The sequence below is a fragment of the Aedes aegypti genome, chromosome 1 (assembly GCF_002204515.2).
Source record: "Aedes aegypti strain LVP_AGWG chromosome 1, AaegL5.0 Primary Assembly, whole genome shotgun sequence".
Lineage (NCBI taxonomy): Eukaryota > Metazoa > Arthropoda > Insecta > Diptera > Culicidae > Aedes > Aedes aegypti.
This window is the reverse complement of record NC_035107.1, coordinates 217306522-217327904: the sequence shown is the minus strand read 5'-3', so window position 1 is coordinate 217327904 and position 21383 is coordinate 217306522.

Below are 21383 nucleotides of genomic sequence, written 5' to 3'. Positions count from 1 at the left end.
AATACGCATTGTCAAAATCAGGTCATTAACCAAATTACAAGAAACAATCAAATTTTTTTTTTTTTTTGAATATATTTAATTATTTGGAAATTATCAAATTTGAAAATAAAGGAACTGACAATGCTTCTAATAAAACAATCCATTAGACAGCTGCGATCAGCAGGCTTTCTGGTTTGCCATGAGTTTTTAAAGTTTCGCAATCGGTGTGACCGTTAGATTACAAGGGAAAATGTAAACCTCTGAGGGACGATTCAAATATGACGTCTATTGTTTTTCGGGATTTCTAGAACCCCTTTCCCCATCTGTCACGCTTTTTCCAATACCTATCACATTTTCATTGACTTCCCTTCTAAATGATGAACGTAATTTTTTAATGACCCCTGACCATACTCGTAAGTTTTGTTTTCCCTTTTGTATCGTTGCATACGCACTTTTAGCTGTCAACCCTACCATGGAAAGTTTCCTGGAAAGCATTATGTACGATTAAGACATCACACGAATCAACGGACTAGCATGCAACGCCAAATGGCGTAATACGTTCCTGATAAAAAAAAACGAGCTGAAACAGGAATTGAGCCCACACTTCTTTGATCGATGCAGCTAGTTACTTTGCAACACTATACGCATGGCAATGAAGTCCAGATATAAATTTTTAATATATCAGTCTCAAAACTCAAGATTATATGAGCGGATAATCTAGACTCCAGAACTCCATACATTGCTTAATAGTTTAACTTTAAACTTTTGCAGTACTATGAAATACTATAGTACTGCAAAAGTTTAAAGTTTCCCATTTTAAAGCGCATTTCGTAGATCAACATAATAAACAACATTTTTGCAAGTAATACCAGCATGGGCTGCTTACATCAATATCACGCAATTTAAAAGACTGTGCAGTTCAGAAGCAAATAGTAAGCTCCAGTTGTCCAACTTCATAAATAATATAGCAGATATTGAACCAACATGCATTGTAGAACACCAAAATGAATTATCGATTCAACATGGTATTGACAGATTATCAAAGCAAGGGGACATTCATATATTACGTCCATTGTTTTTAAGTCTATCTAAATCCTTCCTATGCTCACTGTCACGCTTTTTACCAAGCCCCTAGTTCATGCACTGTCACACTTTCATACACCCCCACTCCCCTAAATGATTGACGTAATTTTTGAACGTTCCCCAAAAATTTAACTGCCTCTTAAACTTTGCTATAGGTGATTTAAGACAATACATGTGGTTCCCAATCTATTCCAAATATGGACTTATAAAAAAAGGTTTTAAACCAGAGTTTTGTTTTTCTGTTACATAGTTTTTGTACGGTACATATTTTTTATGATTTGTATGTAATCACTCATTCATGTTCCAATACAATATTATGCACTATTGTGGACATTTGAACCAGATTCAACCACTTAGCTTGATAAAAATACTGAAAATGATAATTGATAGTCCACAACGAACATCGACCGGGTAAGTGCCGGCACCAGCACAATTGTGCTGGTCCCACTTTGTCCCTCCAGAAATTTTTGCTATTTCAATCAATTCTCATTTGGTCTTCACCATTTCAAAGAATGACTCTTTCACTCTCGATTCGTACTTGTGCATACCTAGAAAAAACGAATAGTTGAAAAGTTGCGACAGATAAAACTTTTTCAATTCTTACGGTGTTTGTTTACATTTTGTTTACCCTGAGCTGGTGTTTTCTAAACACGATGTAAACAAAAGTATTTGCGCTTAATTACAAGTATCAATGATAATTCAATAATCTAAAGCAAAAAAGTTTGGTAAAACTATGATTTATTGGCTTAAAGAATCATTCAATGTCATGGGTGCTGAACAGCACAATTGTGCTGGTTCGTCCCGAAAGGGTTATAAGATTTTTTTTTACTGTTCCATATAAAATTATGACGAAGAAAATGAAGAGCTGAACACATAAGATTGGCGTTTTTCATAGTAATCTCCAGATAAACTTCAAATGGCGTGTACACAATCAAATTTCTTCCGAAACACTTCAAACTTTGGGAGGATGCTATTTACCATAATTAAAATCGTTTAAGCATAGGGGAGCAAACATTTCAAAATTTGCATCACTCTATTGAGCATAGTCAGCCATCTCAAGAGGAGCCAGAGTCTGTTCAGGAGGAATTCTCTGATCAGCCCTGTGCGACCCAGCTTTTTTACGAGGTGACATTAGCTCTTCAACAGGCAACCAGTGGGAATCTGAGTGATCTCACTGTTGCCAATGCTAATCAAGTGCTGCAGCCCATTACAAATGGAGCACGGCAGACTGTCGTATGTAAGGCCATTTTGTGTTACGACAGCTTCCAATCCAACCGAGCTAGCTCAGGAGCAACCCTCCGAGCAACCAGCGAACGTGAAGACTTCACCTAGTCGAACGATGCTCTTCACTCGCTGGTGACTTGACGTAGTAGCTGTGGTAGCTAGAGTTGGATTAAATGAATATTGATTATTTTATTTCAGTGTGCATGTTTGATCTTAGCGTGCATGCGTTATTAGAATATGATCGTGTATGTTTTATTTAAGCGTGTTATAATAGACAGCTGGAAAGCTTGAAAAAACCACGCAAAATACGATGCGTGTGTGTCTCGTGATCGAGACCTCAGTTTAGTGAAGGATTTTGTGACGAACGGTTTGCACCCAGTATGCACTTGTTCGGCCGATGGCGGAACCAGCCGAAAACGAGTGTTTAGATGGTTCCGGATACTACAGTAGCTAGTACTCGTCGAACCTGAAAGGAGTGCTCTACTTCGGAATATATGGTGGACTTGTAAAGAACTTGCAAAATACCAGATGAAGCTCCAAGTCTATATCACCCGAAGACTATTCGAAAATGTCACATCAAACCAGCGAAACCACCACCAATGGCTATTGCAAGCCATCCGACATCAGCAGCGCAAAATATATTGCCCAACAGGATTGTGTAGGAGATCTTTACGAGAAGAAGGCTTTCACCTGCGTCTCCCTGAATCGGCCAAGCAGTGTAGCAACCTGCCGTTTGAACTGAGACTGCCTTATAGCGATATGACTCCTTCCAAGTGGTAAAAAGTTAAAATAGACTCAGGACGCCCAATATCGAGTAGCGATAGTCATCGTACCAGTGTTGATAGACTCACATTCAACTCTCAATCAATACGCTCTCTCGTGAGAGCAAACTCATTAGAGAGTTATCACGCTTGAGATTTTGATGCAAAATTTTGACTCAAACCGTATAAAATGATTCAGTCGCATAACCCGTCAAAAACTCGTGAAACCCAAATGTTGTTGTTTACGTTTGAAAGGATTACTATAATTTTACCAGACTAACAAGAAACTATTGCCGTGTGTGAGTAAACTGAGTAACTTGACAACTCACGCATGAAAAATTTCAAAGGTGAGTTATGAGAAATTGAGTTTTTTTACAACACTGCATCGTACCACAGTTCCTGATTAGCGTCAGTCTGTGTTCACCAAGGAAATGGCGATCGGCGACACCAAAGGAGCTATGGCAATCCATACTGTGCCTTGAAAATCGAGAAATCTGGTATGCAAGATTCACCCAATTGACAACCGCTCGGTGAATCCTCGTGCAGGAATGTCATAAGAACTCCGAATGGATGATGAGATATCTCCCGTAGTCGGAGCTTTGAAGGAAACTACAAGAGCAAATAACAGTGAAAAAGCTTCTGGGGGAAGCTTCTCAAGCTTCTGAGAAAAGCTTCCCAAACTTAAGGGAGAACGCAACTAGCGTTATCATGTCTATTACGGCTTAAACCAGCCGACTGTGTTTTTGCAAAAAAAAATAAAGTTCGTAGATACAAAAGTCAATTTGGACAAATTGAGATGCAAAATTGTGGAAATTATGGAATCGTTCTGATGGGTTTCGAACCCACGAATCCCCTCCCCATACGCTAGACTGGGTGCGTTAACTAACTACGCCACAGAACGGGTAACGATCCTGCATCGCAATCGGTCAACCTGAAACCAAAGTCCGTCACGACTCCATATTCTCCTTCACAACCTTACATCTCCTTCGGCTCTCTTAGATGGCCAATTCGACTCTCCTGAGCGTGCCTACGAACAACACACATTGGTCCAGTTTTGAAAAATTCGTGGCAGAAATTGCGCATTCTCAATATTTCACTGTTGGGCAAAGTCACAATTTTCTGATTATCATAGGGCAAAATACTAAGAAAAAATGCTGTTTTTCATACGTTTTTTGGCTCTCAACTTTTTAAAACAACTATTGTTTAGGCAAACTTAGGCAAGAAGAATCTTCGTAAATCGATTCCTTAGTCTTGAACGCGCGTTTGAGCAAGATATCTCCGTGGAGAGTGACGGGGAGCGATTTGTACAGTATAAGAGAGTTCTTCTTCCAATATTTGAAGTACCTACGACAATAAGTATTAATATAATAAGGTTAACGACACTTGAATAGAAATTTGCATCCAAAGATGTTGAATCTATTTGAGAATGAGTTATCGACCAGAAAAAAATAATGCTGAAACTCAAATTTAGTTGGATTAGTTGAGCATTGAAGCAAACATTTCGGTTTTTGATATGTGCAGACATTTGACGTCTGAACATGTAGAAAAACATGTTTATTTTTAACTTCTTGTACGTATTCTCAACTATCTGATATAGTAGATGAATGTTTGACTTTGTTTTTAGCTTAGCTTAGACTGACTACACATATCAATGGTTGCTATTCCGTGATTGACCGAAGTCAGTGAAAATGCACAAAGAATCAACTAGAAGATCGGCTGGGATTGGCCATAATCTTCTTCAGTGTACATAATTCAGTGCCTCTATTACAGGGTCAATAACGGCGCCGGCCACGTCCTTGCAGTCAGGTGGGATTGGGGGAAGGAATGTTAGTGTGTAACCTTTGCTTTTTGGAGACCGTGTTTGCCTCTGCATCTCCACAAAGGTTACTGGGAGGGATGTTTGTTAATGGAGAGGATCGTTGGGTCATAGGATTCACTTTGATAAGCGATTAGACCATGATAAACAATGATTTGTGAGATATATACATGCTTATACGTAAATATAATATTTTCATTCGATATGAACAATTTCTATGTAGAGGAAAATTATGCCGACACTTGAGGTGACGAACCATTCAAAGTTTGTTGAACAAATACCTAAATGTAACATTCCTACAGCTGTCAGGACGAAAGCATGTGTTATTATATTTTACTCATTTGAAAAGAAACAAAAAACTCGATAGGTTGGGACATCATAGAACACTCTTATTCTTATGCCGACACTTACAGTGGCGAACCATCCAAAGTTTGTTGAATAAAGTGAACCTTTCGCAAGTCTACACTTGTAGTGTCGAACCATTCAAAGTTTTTTTTTAATTACAAAAATAAAGGTATATAAGAGGTGTTCTGAAAAAAAAATGTTAAACATAAATAAATCATGAATCAGAGTTTGTGTCGACACTCACAGTGACGAACCATCCATAGTTTGTTGAAAAATCATATTTACATCCCACCATTGTAACGATTGAATGTGCAGTCCAGTCTTGGGAACTGTGACCACAATTCACCACAGTTCATCGATTCTGCCATTCCACCAAAACACAAAGCAGCAGCAGCATCAATACCATCAGGCGTTGCGCTGCCAACGGTTCACACACTGCTTGACTGTTTTTGTCTCTCCACTATGACCATTTTCGGGCAGCCATTCCAAGCTGAATGATTGAAAAAAGTGTTAAATCATTCAATCGCTAATATTTCGCTTGTGTTTTCAACTAATTGAAATCTATTAGCTCTAACAGAAAGACCACAATCATTCCGTTACGATACATATAAACAAGTTCAATTTCATACTGCCTTTATCGAGCAAAAATGCAAAACCCCGAAAACCGCAAAAATCGTGTCACCACTGTGCTCGAGTCATTTCGCATTCGGGGTTGAAAAACGTTAGGAAGAAGAAGATTACATTTTTTGAAGAGCCGTGACATTTTTTGTTTTGAACCGTCATGGTTTGCTTTGGATTTTGATGGTCGTGTAGAAAGATGTAAATGTAGAGGCGGTAAATGTTTGCTCCAGTACTTTTCTCATCCCTGGTGCAGTCATACATATTTTATAGATTAGAAATAGTAGCATGAAACGAGCTCACCAATTGATCCGTTATCCTTGACTGAGCAGCCACAATCCACTTTCGGCTTCACTCGTTTGCTCGGCTATAAAAAAGCACTCAGGAAAAAAAAATATATATAAGCGCGCGACCCAAAAAGAATAAAAAAAACTGTTCGGGCTTTCTTGACGCACTGCCCAGGAGCAAGCGTCAAGGTCGAAGGATCAAACAGAACTAACCGATCGCGGCACTTTTTCACTTTCTTCAACCGAACTCACCGACACGCCACTTTTTCACTTACGAGACCGACGCGCGGCATGTTTGATCCTGCCCTCGTCGCTTGCCCGGCAAAAGCAAGTGTCAAGGTCGAAAGATCAAACAGAACTCTGCTGTTTTCGTTGTAAATTTGTGTTATTTTCTAGGCCATTTTTCAGGCCGATAAACAACAAAACTTTTGAAACTATTACCGAGAATCGACTTGTGCACTCCCATAGTTCGTATTCTAATAGTAGATGAATGTTTGACTTTGTTTTTAAACTAAAAACTAAGTTTGGAAATGAGGTTTTTGCCAGCTATTTGAAAATCTGGACCAATGTGCAAAAGTGAGAGATTTTATTTTTAGCGTCGCACTGTTGCCTTGTTCGTACCACACTACTCATAAGCCAACGTTGGCTCAATGAGATGGTTAGCATAGGTCCGGCTTTCGATTTTCTCGTCAAATCAATCCCTTTTGCGTCTCAATTTGTTCAAATGGATTTTTGTGTCTACGATCTTCAGGTTTTTTTCTTTCAAAAACACCATCGGCTAGTTTAAGCTATAATAGACATGACAACCATAGTTGCGTATAATCGAGCAGCAATCTCTCTATAAGCTTCTGAGAGACGCTTTCCAAGCTTCTGTGAGCAGCGCTCCAAGCTTCTGGGAGAAGCTTTAAAAGCTTCTAGGAGAAGCTTTCCAAGCTTTTCGAAGAAGCTTCCCAGGTTTTTGGGAGAAGCTTCCCAAACATCTGAAAGAAGTTTCCTAAGCTTCTGAGAGAACCTTCCCAAACTTCTGGAAGAAGCTTCTCGAACATCTGGGAGAAAATGAAAAGTTTCCTGGGAGACGATTCCCAAGCTTTTGGGACAAGCGTCCCAAACTTCTGAATGAAGATGCTCAGGCTTTTGAGAGTAGCTTTCCAATCTTTTGGAAGAGACTTCCAAAGATCCAGGGAAAAGCTTTCCAAGCTTCAGGGAGGAGTTTCCCATGCTTCTAGGAGAAGCTTTCTTAACCTCTGGAAGAATCTACTAGCAAGCTCCCCAAGCTTCTGAGAGAATTTCCCAAGCTACTGAGACAAGCTTCTCAAGCTACTGAAAGAAGATTCTCATGCTCCTGAGAGAAACTGCTCATGCTTCTAAGAAAAGCTTTTCAAGCTACTGGGAGAAACATCCCAAGCGTGTGGGAGAAACTTCTCAAGCTTCTGGAAGAAGCTTCCCAAGCTGCTGTGAGAAGCTCATCAGCTTTCACAAGCTTCTGGGAGCAGATTTTCTAGATTCTGGGAGAAGCTCCTCAAGCTTGCTAGTGCTGCATTATTGAAGGCATTAATTAAATACTTTTAAGCAATTAATCGTTACCCAATGTATGATAGTTCAAAAAATATAAAATACTCTAAATTATGCAATAAATTTGTTGTGATTTTGAAAATGACAAATTATATCAATAATCAAAATGATAAGAGATAAAATCCAAAACAATATGCTTCCAGCATGAGTTATTATTATCAATTAATTGAATTATCTATCTATGAATAATGATTATGCGAACGTATAGTACGATTGAATTTCTTGAAATAAATTCAAGCATTTGTTACGTTTGTCCTATAATACAGCTGAATCCCATCCATCAACAAACAATTCGAAAATGATACGCTTGGTAAAGACTGTACTCATCACTCCCATAAACATACGATAAATGCCATCAAAACAACAGCGACGAACAACCAAAATTTGCAGCATCCTTTGTCCCATCTCCGCTTGCTTTCGGTTGGAAACAATTACCTACCGGTTGCAAAGTGGGTAACATCGTTATCATCTACGCCAGGGCTTCCCAACCGGTACTCCGCGGACTACTAGAGGAGCGTTATAACTTCTTTAGGGGGGTGTCATGACTTCTCAAGGGGCTCGCAAAGCCATTGTAAATAAGAGACGGTTCATACGTTTGATGAATCGTCAGATATTCAATATACAAACTATTTTGATTTTTTTAAATACACAATTACTGATAAAATGTTTGTGAGCCGAGTGATTAGAGTCTGCGGCTACAAAGCAAAGCTATGTTGAAGGTATCTGGGTTCGATTCCCGGTCAGTCTAGAATCTTTTCTTAATGGAAATTTCTTTAATTTCTCAGGGCATAGAGTATCATCGTACTTGCCACACAATATACGGATGCGAAAATGGCAACTTTGGCAAAGCAAGGTCTCAGTTAATAACTGTGGAAGTGCTCATTGAACACTAAGCTGAGAAGCCGGCTCTGTTCCAGTGAGGACATAGTGTCAATAAGAAGAAGAAGAAGAAGAAGATGCATATTTTTTTCAAGAGCAAACTTAAAAATGAAATTACTATCGTTCCAGAGATATTCGGCGTGATGCTTGGTGGATACCTTGGCTATTTTTGGAAATCTTCTATAAGGGAACTTCATGGATTCTGGCGAAGCTTTGGAGCATCTTGGAAAAAGCATTTCGATTTATAATATCTGGTAACTTTCCATGAACTTCCATTTCAAGCACAATATTTTTCGAAGAGTCCGCGAGATGGTTCCATAACTTCAAAGGGTGCCGCAGTTTCAAAAATGTTGTAAACCACTGATCTACGACGACGACGACTGCGTTCTGTAGCAAATGAAGTGCGCTAAATGGGCTGTCTGTGTCGCCGAGATGCCGACAATTCGAATCCCCCTTGTGGCTCCTCTGGCTAGTTTATTACGGGCACCTAACAATATGGTTGTTGAACTTGGCTTAAATAGCCGCACCGGCAACAGTTACCTACCGTTTAGTGGTCGTTCCCTTGGCGGAGAGCTCTCCCTCTGTTTCTCTCCAAACAGAATGTGGTGTGCTATTTATCGTCGCATGCCTGTCATCGTAGTCGTTATCAGCAGCCGTAGTCGTATAACCAACTACTAGAGATCCGTTCGTAAATGAGCGTAAAGCCAGCTAACGGGTGGCTGGCTCTTTGTGGGATTTTAATTGAAGGAGCCATACTGATGCGGAGAGATGCGGGGGATGCTGTGAGAATGAGTACAAGATGATAATTTGCGTTTGAAACTTGGGATTATCGCTTTGTGATAATGCGTGGGTTATTGTGGTAAGTGAGCTCGAGTACGAATCGTCTGAATTTTAGCCAGAAAACAGAGACGTTTTTAAGTTTTCAACGATTTCCGTATTATGAATCTTTGTGTTATGGTGTACAAAGGGTGCATGTAGATATGTTTAACTAACTTTCAAAATTTTAGATTAGATGTAAGACAAATGAAAGCTTCCAAACATTAACTATTTGGCCAGGAATTCAGTGATTTCAGTATTATTCAAGGTACCGTAATCCGGGGCTACATTGATCGCAATGACCCTCCTCGTAAAAAGTTCAAATCAATATTTACCCATGAAATGTTTTCAATGCATAAATGGTGATTATCTTCCTTCTATTCATGAGCTAATGAACAAAAAGGTTTTTGGGAAAATTAAGTTGTGTTCATGCGTAAATGTTTCAATTTTCGAAAAAAAAAAAAGATCTGCATGATTATGGATAACACGATTAAAGAATTATGTGGAGTTGTATAGATGTTTACAATTTTCCTAGAAACTACAACTAAAAGGAAGCTGAATGCCGCCAGTCGTATTAAAATTAGTAGAAAATCTTCAGAAATATGACCCTTTCCGTAACACTTATTCCATATTTTCGGTCAGTCATGTTTCTATTTTTAATCGTGTATATATAACACTATAACTTCAATTTACGAACTAGATCGGGAGTGCGTAAATTGAATCAGTGCGTAAAACGAGGGAGCTCAGTTCGTAAAACGAGATTTTGTCGTTTGGAGTCTACTTGTATGAAATTAATATATATTATTTAGAAAAATGCAAGGACTCCATTGAATATAGGCCTTGGGATCTATGACCGTAGTACAAGATAAAGGTTATTTTTCAAATACTCCACAGGCCCCTAACCATTCATGTGAGTAAACGGTGTAATGTAATAATATGTGCCGATGTCCTAAGTACTCCAAGATCTATATCAAATATAGGCCTTAGGATCGACAAGCGTAACCAATTATCGATAGATGCTTTTTTGATATGGCACAGGCCCTTATCTATATGTAGCAGTAAAATGAGTATTGTTATAATTCGTACCGAAATCCTAGGTCCTCCAAGGACTTCATTGAATATAGGCCTTTGAATCTACAAACGTGTTCAATGGTCTATAGGTAGTTTTTAAATATGGCACAGTCTCTTAACCATTCATTCAAGTCAACGGAATATTTTATTGATTTATACGGATGTTTTTGGTGCTCCAAGGACTCCATTGAATAAAAGCCTTTGAATCTACGACTATAATAAGTGATAAGAAGATAATTTTCAAATACTCCAAAGGCCCCTTACCATTCCTGTGGGTAAACAGTGTATTGTATGAATTTGTGCGAATGTCCTTGATCCTCTAGGATCTCTATCGAATATGGGCATAAGGATATACAAACGTAACCAATCATCAATAGATAGTTCTTCAATATTGCAAAGGCCTCTTACTGTCCATATTTGCAAACAAAGTGTTGTATTGAGTTGTGTTGACGTTTTTGTACTTCCGAGGACCACGATATATGGGCCTGAGTATCTACAGCTTAAGTAGTTGTACATTGGTGATACTTATTTATAGCATAAAATCTAAAATCTTAAGGCTAAGTAGCCCGTCATTCGTTTTGGTAACCTTGTTGATTCAATTCCAAATTGGCGTCGGACATCGATTTTCATCATCCCCTCATCGTGCCCGTTCCGAAAATACCCATATTGTATGGGTTTCCAATGGTTTTCTCAAACCAGAGGTCGCCATCTTGGATTCCAAAATGGCGTCGAACATCGATTTTCGTCATCCTTTCGTCGTGCCCGTTCCAAAAATACCCATATTGTATGGGTTTCCAACGGTTTTCCCCAAACATAGGTCGCCATCTTGGATTGTTAATTCGTCGTGCCCATTCCGAAAATAACCCTCCACCCAGAGTTCGCCATCTCTGATTCCAAAATGGCGTTGAACATCGATTTTCGTCATCCTTTCGTCGTGCCCGTTCCAAAAATACCCATATTGTATGGGTTTCCAACGGATTTCCCCAACCAGAGGTCGCCATCTTGGATTCTAAAATGGCGTCGGACATCGATTTTCCTCATCCCCTCATCGTGCCCATTCTGAAAATACCCATATTGTATGGGTTTCCAACGGTTTTCCCAAACCAGAGGTCGCCATGTTGGATTCCAAAATGGCGTCGAACATCGATTTCCATCATCCTTTCGTCGTGCCCATTCCGAAAATACCCATATTGTATGGGTTTCCAACGGTTTTCCCCAACCAGAGGTCGCCATCTTGGATTGTTGATTCATCGTGCCCATTCCGAAAATACCCCTCCACCCAGAGGTCGCCATCTTGGATTCCAAAATGGCGTTGAACATCGATTTTCGTCATCCTTTCGTCGTGCCCGTTCCGAAAATACCCAATTGTATGGGTTTCCAACTGTTACGGGAAAAAATTGCTAATTACGACGAAAAAACGACCGGACTCTGGCTTACGACACTTTCGGAACTTGTAGAATTTCGACAACGGACAAACTTGGCTTGACCGACAAAACTTGCACCTTTCGGACCGTGACACTTTGGGAGAGCAATGTAGATCGCGCACTTCACTTTTCGACAGCTTTTATTCAACTGATCTTAGGAATAATCTGAGGGTATAATAACTGTGGTTTTGTTTTAAGTGTATGTGTTCATGGACAAGGTTGGTAGATCTAAGGTTTGTATGTTTGTACAATTAGGTGTGTATTTATCAGCGTAATATTTGCTGCTCTCAACATGCCGGCCACCGTTGAAACCGTCCGTTTCAACCATCCACCACGTCGCTCGTTGATGGCATTAGCGAGGATTCCTTATGTTCATCTTCGGAGTCGATTGGTAGAACGGCGATCTCTGTGATAGCCCGCTGTTACAGCTGTATTAACGCTAATCGTTCTATTTTTGACAGCTTTCATTTTTTGCGCTTAAATTGTTAGTTGGGATGCTGATGAGCCATTTTACCCCATCAGTGCGTATTGGACTATGTTCCCCTATTCATTGTAAGGCTTGGTTAACATCTTCCAGAAGCTCGGTAAACTTAAAGTATTTGACAAAACATTTGCACCTTTTTTGATTTTTCATACAAAATTATCAGCTTTGGTTAGCTATTTATTGAATCGATTTGAATGAAATTTTCACAGAACATCAAACATAACATGAATTTGAACATATATTTTTGAATATTTTTTTCTAATCACGAGTTTATAAATAATAACGGAGTAACTAAAGTGTAATTATCGTCAAATAATAAAAAAAAATATTTATCTGAACAGCTAATAGTACTACAAAAAAAAACTGTTTAAGCAATCTTGTTCATCTTGACAACATCAACTTTGCTGAAGCCATAAAGCTATTCTTTCTAATTGTTCAGTTGTGTTAGTTATAAAAATATCATCGAAAAATCACTTGAGATAAATCTTTATTGCTTTTATACTCGTGGATGAAAAAATCACTCTAAAATATTTGAGAAAATTCAAGTAATTTCTGAATCACTGTAAAAAAATTATTCAAATCGGTCCATAAATGACTCAGATCTAACCCTCTAAAGTTGACCACATTGGTGAAATCTCATTGTTCTTTTCGCCTTGAGAGATTTTATCGATTATATATTTTGTAATTGAGCAATACCGTTTTGTTTCAAGTTCCGAACAGACTCATACTCCGAATACTCGGAGAGCTGGTTGAAATCATTCACTGAAATATGTCATCGAACTTTCCAGGAAATGGCAGTCAATTGCAACTCAATTTTAATGTATTTAAACTTATTTTATATCTTGGAAGTTGTGATGGTTATGTAGTACAAGGGTAGTAAAACCAGCCCAGATAAATTTATCCACAAAATTATTTGTTTGAATCAATGTGTTCGGAATATTAGACAGAATGAATGCTGATTTATACCTACCAGGTGCATTTGAAGTCGCTGTAAGTGTCAAAACGCTATGTCAAAAGTTTTCATGCTAATTTCTAACTCAATTTAGAGACACCCATGACCCATGACGAAGAGAATAATGCTGCCCTAAATATAAAAAGTTACCCCAACAACCCGAGCAACACACATGTTATAATTGTTTATTATCAACTGATATATGACTAGTTTTGGTCATATATCAGTTGATAATACACAATTATAACATGTGTGTTGCCGGGGAAATGGAGGCACATGGTAGCTCAAGATTTGGACTCTGCACTTGGTAGCCACGTGCCGTTCTTTTAATAAAAAAAAAACGAAGGGAGCAACGTTTATTGGTCATCAACTCTGGAACCTAGATAGATCTGAAATATATCGAAACATTCATTATCACGATTTAGCATTCAAACATTTAAAGGTCCGCATCTAAATTCCAGTCACCACCCTTATCTAAAGTAACCGTCACCGCACAAACCGCATTATTCCCTCTTTAAGCCCGAACATGTCACCACACTGTGACACATTTCGACTTGACAGCTGCGTAATTTGCTATTTAACAGCAAAACTACGACCCACCTCTGCATTGGGGTGATGTTAAATGCGTACCAATCCGGAATAAAAAAATATAGCTCCATGTTTTCCCAGTCGATTGCCCAGCGGCCCAGCACACAGAATTCTGCAAAGATCTTTCCCTCGAGGTGCTTGTTTGACACTCGGTTGATTCTCGATTGGCGGGCAGAACATTGTTTGTGCAAACATCGTGACAGAGCCTCCGTTTGTAGATGTGATTTGATTTGTCCAAGCCGAAAGACGAATTATGTGCGTCTTAGAAGAGGGTTTGGGTTTCTTGGTTACATGAATGATTGGCGATAAGCAATGGTGGATGGTGCCGCTGGGACGTGACTTAGAGATGTCTTGGGAAGAACGATTAGATGCAATATTTCCTCGATTGAAAGCATTAGGGAAACGTGATTTATATATAAATTCGAGAAAAACTTAACTTGGCCAACAACGGAACATTCTGATGTATCTACTATTTCCTTTCTCTACTCCATCAGTTGTACTATTTTATAGCTTCTGATCGTAAATTTTCCACGAGGCCAAACATTGGTGAACTATTAAGACTATTTTAGAACTTCTAGATCTATAGGTTTTTTTTTTGATAGTATCATTACAAAGCTTACATTCATTTCTTATGTCTAGGTGTATGTTTTTAGTTTGGTCACCATTTTCTTTAACCCATGAAAATCGTATAGAATCAGTACAAACACAATTTCCGTTGTTTGTACTTCGAAAATTAGGTTGGACAAGGTTACCACTACCATCTTACGAAGCACGATGTATGCTCATTAATATTCAAACATTGAAGAAACGTTGCGAATTTGCAATGGTCTCGTTCGTAAACGATATAGTTTCGCATCGTATTGACTCGATGACACTTTTTGTCAAAATTACAATTTTATGCTCCTTCAAGACAACTGCGAAGTCGTAGTTTTTTTAAACAATTGATTGATGTGTGATTAATGTTCCATGAACGATATTTGCTATAAAAATCTACAATGACAAAATACATACACTTATTGGGAGTCAGTTTTCGAAAATCAAATGCATATGAGCTTGCAATACAGCGCAAGTCAAATAGGCAGCTATGAAAGTACAGTTACCAAGCTGTATTTTAACAGAAACACCCAAATTTTCAAAAACATTGGTTCATGACGAAATTCTTATGTTTAAATAACGATATACTCATTGCAACGGGCTCGCAGCTAGCCTGTCTGTTTAATCCCAGCGATAATGTCACCCTCAGCTGTTAGCCATTCACCTGGCTGACACCGGATCATACAGCCCACCTTTAACTGCGTAGCGAAAATTTCCACATTCGCTGCTGTAGCCGTTGTTGTTGTCGCCCACCTTAATCATCTCATATGTGCCCATTCATCATTTTACGCTAACCGCAGTCGTCACACCACGGTGTTCCACAGACCGTTGTTATCAGAAAAACGTTTTCATCAAATCTGTACTCATCAGCCAAATTAACGAAATTTTTAGGTTGTTTTTATGATAACTATGAACATTGTTGATTTGGCATTATATTATTGAAAATAATAAATAGGAGAAGGTATCGACCGTGATTGTTTTATATTATTTTTGTTTTATGGCTGTAGCGGTCATGCGACTCAAAAGTAAAACGAGTCTATAGAAGCAAATGATGGAAATGAATAGGTGGATAGGCGTCGCAAGGGAGCGACAAGATTGAAATTTAATTAGTTGGTGAAAACTGAGCAAGCCATTTTAAAGTCAGTGAGCATCGAAGCGTCCTGTATTCTACCTAGCTTCTCTACTGGTGAAAGGGTCGCTCAAAGCTTTGAGCTTTGCTACCAACACAGGCTATCAATCTTGTCGCTCCCTTGTGACGCCTATCCACCTATTCATTTCCATCATTTGCTTCTATAGACTCTTTTCAGTTTTGAGTCGCATGACCGCCACAGTCATAAAGCAAAAATAATTGAAAATAATTTAACTCCATAATTGTTAACAACTGTATTTTGAGTAGTGTTCGATCCTTCGATGATGATGCTTGCTCCTGCGGGGGCGGGCGACGAGGGCAGGATCGAACATGTCGCGCGTCATCGAGTTAGAGTGAAATAATGCCGCGAGTGTCAGTAGGAGTGAATGATTTTTCGGTAATGTCGCTTGCCCCTGCAATTGTGAGCAGAAAAAGCAGGATCAATCGGCAAGCTTAGTGTTGAAGAGACGACCATCGTTTATTTGAGTGTTCTATTTCTATTGTACTAATAATTAGATCTTGTTCAGTAGTGATCAGCTAAATCCAAAATCAATAGATAATATTATTTCCATTGCCAAAACTGCTCTTAATTGTCGAATTGAGCTGATCCTTATATACACCCTACCCTACTAACACAATCTCCATATCCCGTGACCTCTATGAAGATAGTTTGGGTTCCCTGTATCTTCTTAAGTAGGGGAAGTGGTGGTAAAATGAATACCGTGCCTTTTATCGAGAAAAATCAAATTAAAATTAGTTTCTCTCATGCACGGACGATTTAGAGCATAAATCGGTGTGTTCGGGTTGATCAGGAGTGAAAACATCAACGAAAAATAAGAATTTAGAAAATCACGTTTGAAAATTATAACTGACGTAGCTTTTCGCTCGATGGTCTTGAGATTTTTCAGTGAGGTGAATATCGTTATGATATGATGTCAATTCTGATGTTTTTTTAATTCCTGTTTGAGTGGGTTACAATCCTTAATAGATATATTTTCGGATATGCAATAAAAATTTTTCAAAATATTTGTTTTGCTCACGTTTTTTGCATGATGTTCATTTTACCACCAACAGCTGTTCATTTTGCCAACATAGTGCAGGTAAAATGGACATTTGCATCGTTTTTTGCTAGCAATAAAAATGAGTGAAAATTTTGCCAATTTAGTCTGAATTGGTGTCGCTGCTTTTGATAACATCCCTACCTTTGATGGTGTGCGATAGAACTATAGAAATTCCTCGTTTTACTATTAAAAATAAGACGATATCCTTAAGGTGTTCATTTTACCACCCCTTCCCCTAGATGTTGGACTAAGATTCCTTCCCTTCCCCTAGCGATTGTGAGGACATGGCCAGGTGTACAATGAGATGCTTGTTTTGTGTATTTCTTTTATGTATAAAAGACGTTCATAATAAACGTTTTTTTTTTTTGCGACACTACATATAGATTTCTCAAAACTAATCTAGTTAAGCATTGAACAGCCACCACGATTTGTACAGTCGTTAATGCTATGCTATGCTATAATTGTTAACAACTCTCGATTACTTTTTCAAATCAACGTAAGTAACTTCCATACGGTTTTGAGAAAATTAATTCAGAAGAATCACAACCTGTCTTCTAAAACTGTTTTAAAATGAATCACCTTTTTAACATTTTTTCAACGTGTACATTGCTTAAATTTTGCATACAATGCGCTCGCGTTCAAAAACTATGGAATTCCTATTATTTCACACAAGAATTTTATGACAAAATGATAAGCTGTTTGATATAGTTACTTGCGACTTTTATCTACCAGTGTAAAATTGTTTCAATAGTGTTTTGTTTTGATTCGAGGTTAAGTCACTTTGACTCTCCATACAGCAGCGGGGCGGCGAAAGTAGTGGTTAGGTTGCAAAAGTTGGAAATCTTACTTTCGTCGTTTTGTAAATCCGAAAATTAAACGTTCTAAAAGGGAAAAATCGAGTTGATTCAGAGCGAAACGTGTCTGAAACGACACTCGTCATTTTTATTCTTTATTAGTAGCATTCCAAACATTACATTCATTTCTTATATCTAGATGTTCTGTATTAGACAACACTATTATCCTGATTTGGTAAAACTAAATTTACCATTTATTAACATATTGTTAACAATAAATTGCATTTCATTTGTGGTAGCAGTTCAGAATTTTCACAGATGAATTGATTTCACCTGTTTATAAAAGAAAAAGTCAAAATTCAAATATGTTTTAGTTCACTCAAAGTAAATTTAATTGAGTATACGATCTTTTGCAATGTTTGCAAATTCTTTCTGGATTTCTCTTAAGAAATTCCCAAATAGCTTCTTAAATAAAGATATTTAAGCAATTTCCAACAGTGCCTTAAGCAAATAATCCTACAGGAATATATTCTAAAATATTTCGCATTTTTCTGCCTATGAATTGATCCTGAGATTTGTTTAGAAAGTTTTGTGAAGATACATTAGAAATTGTTTCAGTGTTTTTCAAACAATTTCATCCAATGGAAGGGAGATTGAAATAATTTTAAGGGTATATTCGAATATTGAGCTGTTGGAGTGCAATCCTTAACATCCGTAACACCTATTATGGGAGTTGGCACGTCTCCCTCATACACCATACTGATGAAGCCGTTCCTCTTGCTGCCTTGTTCTTCCACCTCTGCGCCATTCAGGTGTTCATCGTAGCGCTGCTTAAACCTTTCACGTTCACCTTCTCACATTCATCCGCTAAGATACCTCCATCCTTATCCCGACACTGCGCTGCATTTTTCTCGTCCAAAACCGTCTGACATTCCTCATTGAAGCTCCGTAAGCGGAGCTTGCCCTCTTCTGGCAACGCTGCTTCAAGGTTTTGCGCGTAATCAGTTGTGACTTCGGGTAACTTGAGTGATTCCAGATCGTACCGTGGCGGGCGTCGGTACCGAATGTTCTTCATACCAAAGATGGTAAGAAGGAAAAAGATAAACGACTCCCGTTTTAAAATCGACATGAATACCGCCGCTATGATCAGTTGAAGTCAACCGATTTTCCCTGAACAGCTTATGGATTGCTTCTAACACTTCTTCGGATAAATTACCGATAGGAATTTCGAAAGCTTACATTTTGTTTGCACTGTGCATCATAATTTTGTTACTGGCATAATATACCAATCATACTTCTTCAGGTAGAGCTATCGTGTTTGACTTAAAAGATCTCGGAATTTGTGAAAATCGATTATTCTCCCCGAAGATATCACTCGAAGAATTGTTCCAAGTTTTTGATGAGATCAAAATTAATTCCTGTTATTTCCGAACTTGTTTTTGGACCTGCAAAAAACCTTCGTGCTGTGTTCCCATCATTGCTGGACCCAAACCCCGGTTTTGGCTTATCGACGACTAGACCCATCTTAGTTTTGAATTGTTCTTGGATATCACGTTTCCTATTTTCAAGTTCTTGCTGAGAGGCCTTCCCATGCCAGCCTTTGCAGCCGAACTGGGAAATTCTGCATCGTCAATTTTCTGATTGCGCGGAAGCTGAACTGGCTTTGCTTCACAAAAATGTTGTATGATATTCCACATTTAGCCCACATTTGGTTTATTTTGCAACAATAAAATTTGCAAAACATCTTCAGCTCGTTCTCAAATATCTTGGAGAAAGAATCAGTGCCATAACATTTGTATAAGAAATTCAGAACATGATTCTTTCGATTGGATGGAGCTACAAAAAACCACTGCTCGAAACAATCTTTTTTAATGATTGTGGCAGCATAACCTTGAAATCATAAGATGACATACAATAGTAAAACATATGCAGCTGGATTCACTTCCAGAATTTAAAGAATACCTCAAATTTTATTTTAAAGTGGATTTTAGAAAGATACTTTAAGGTACTTTTTTGTATGGACAAAAAGAGATCAGTGTTTTTCTACAAGGGGTCGTGCACAAATTTCGTCACGCTCCCAGGGGGGGGGGGGGGGGTAGTCAAGCCAAGCGTGACAAGCCTTACAAAATTTTCGAAGGACTCATACAAAAAATGTGACGAAGAGGGGGGAGCGGGTCGAAAAAGTCGAAGTTTAGCGTTAGGCGGCATCCACAAATTACGTAACGCTCTAGGGGGAGGGGGGAGTAGGCGCAAGCGTTACGGCACATACAAAAATTTAAAACTTTTCATACAAAAAGCGTTACGGAGGGGGGGGGGGAGGTGGTCAAAAATTTCCAATTTTAGCGTTACGTAATAAATGGAAGCCGCCTTACATGATTTGTGTACCATCCCCACTTGTTAAAATATATCACAGAAAATTAAATGGAATGACTCCCTCTTACTTGTTTCAACACGGTCCATAACGATTTTCACTTCGAAAATATAATTTGGATGGAAATACAGTGACTCGAAGAGGGATTGGAGCACACCCGGTCTGAGTCGATCTGTTGCCTGCTGAGATGCGATCCAAGCGGAGAGTGAAAAGCAAATAACGTCAACTTTTCTCTAGCACTCCTATTTATAGATTTGCTTGAAATCAACGTTCTCTTTAACAGTTATTAAACTATTTGAACAGTTATTTGGGATTCAGTTAGAAAACGACATAAACCTTTGATGTCTTGTCTTTCGATTGAGGTGCTAATCAAGGAATTTCGTTAAGCCAGCAAAAAGTTGTAAACGTTTAAAATATTTCATGCCAACGTAACGCTCTTGGTTTTGAAATTCGAGTTGTATTGGAATGTATAGAAAAGAAAGACGTAGTTCTACGTTAAAAAAAAGAAAACTCATGTTTTCTAGCCGTCGAATGAAGAAGATGGTCATTTGAAGGGAGCGAAGAACGGGGAAAACCGACAAATTGACTTAGAGTGCTAGTATCCATCGTATTAAGCATTGATCAGTAAGAACTGCAATTTTCCAAGTATTGCAGTGAATGATGCTGATACAAACCGATGCCAAACAATTCTTTCTTTAAACGGCTTTAGCATTGCACAATACGATTTTGATAAATCTTGATCTCTTTTTGGAAATACTGCAAAGAAAATGCATCTTGCCGTATTCCCAATCCGTCGTATCGTTTTCATTTCTGTCGCAATCAGTTTCCAGATTCGTCTCACAACCTACGGCTCACTGTTATATAGTGAGTGGTCAAAACACAACATATCAACGCTATAATAAAATGTTTTACTAGAATATATAGATCTACAGGCATCTCCCTCCATTCCTTCAGCATGATGGAATGTACTAATTTCCTTTAAAATTCATTGATCGTCATCAAAGTTCAGCCCAAACATATGAACACAATTCCTTTTGACCGTAAAATTATGGCATTTGCTCACAGTGCAGCGAAAACAACACAATCAAAGGAACCGTTTTCCTACGCAAAGCATCGCGCACACATTGATGCGCACAAGTTTTTTTTTCTCAGTACGACGGATTGAACTTTGTTTACATTCTCAATTTTTCGCGATCGGACAGCACCAATATCCGGACACTCAATCGATTTTTATTAATTTAACAATGAAATCTCAAATAATCCGGTCATATTTTGTTCGTATTTCTAAATTTAAACTTTTTAATCATTTTTTCTTTTCATACCATCTAGTAACCTTTGCCAAAAATAATATTAAAAATAAAAACAAATTTGCAACCGCAGTTTGGCATTTTTCCTGCGCGACACAAGTTCGCGTTGTGATGATTTGCACTGGCCCACCAAGCTTGGTTCATTCGAAGTATTGTTGCTAAACGTTTGATTTAATAATTGTTTGGTTCGAAATAGTGATCGTGGTGATAAATTATAAGCTACAATGG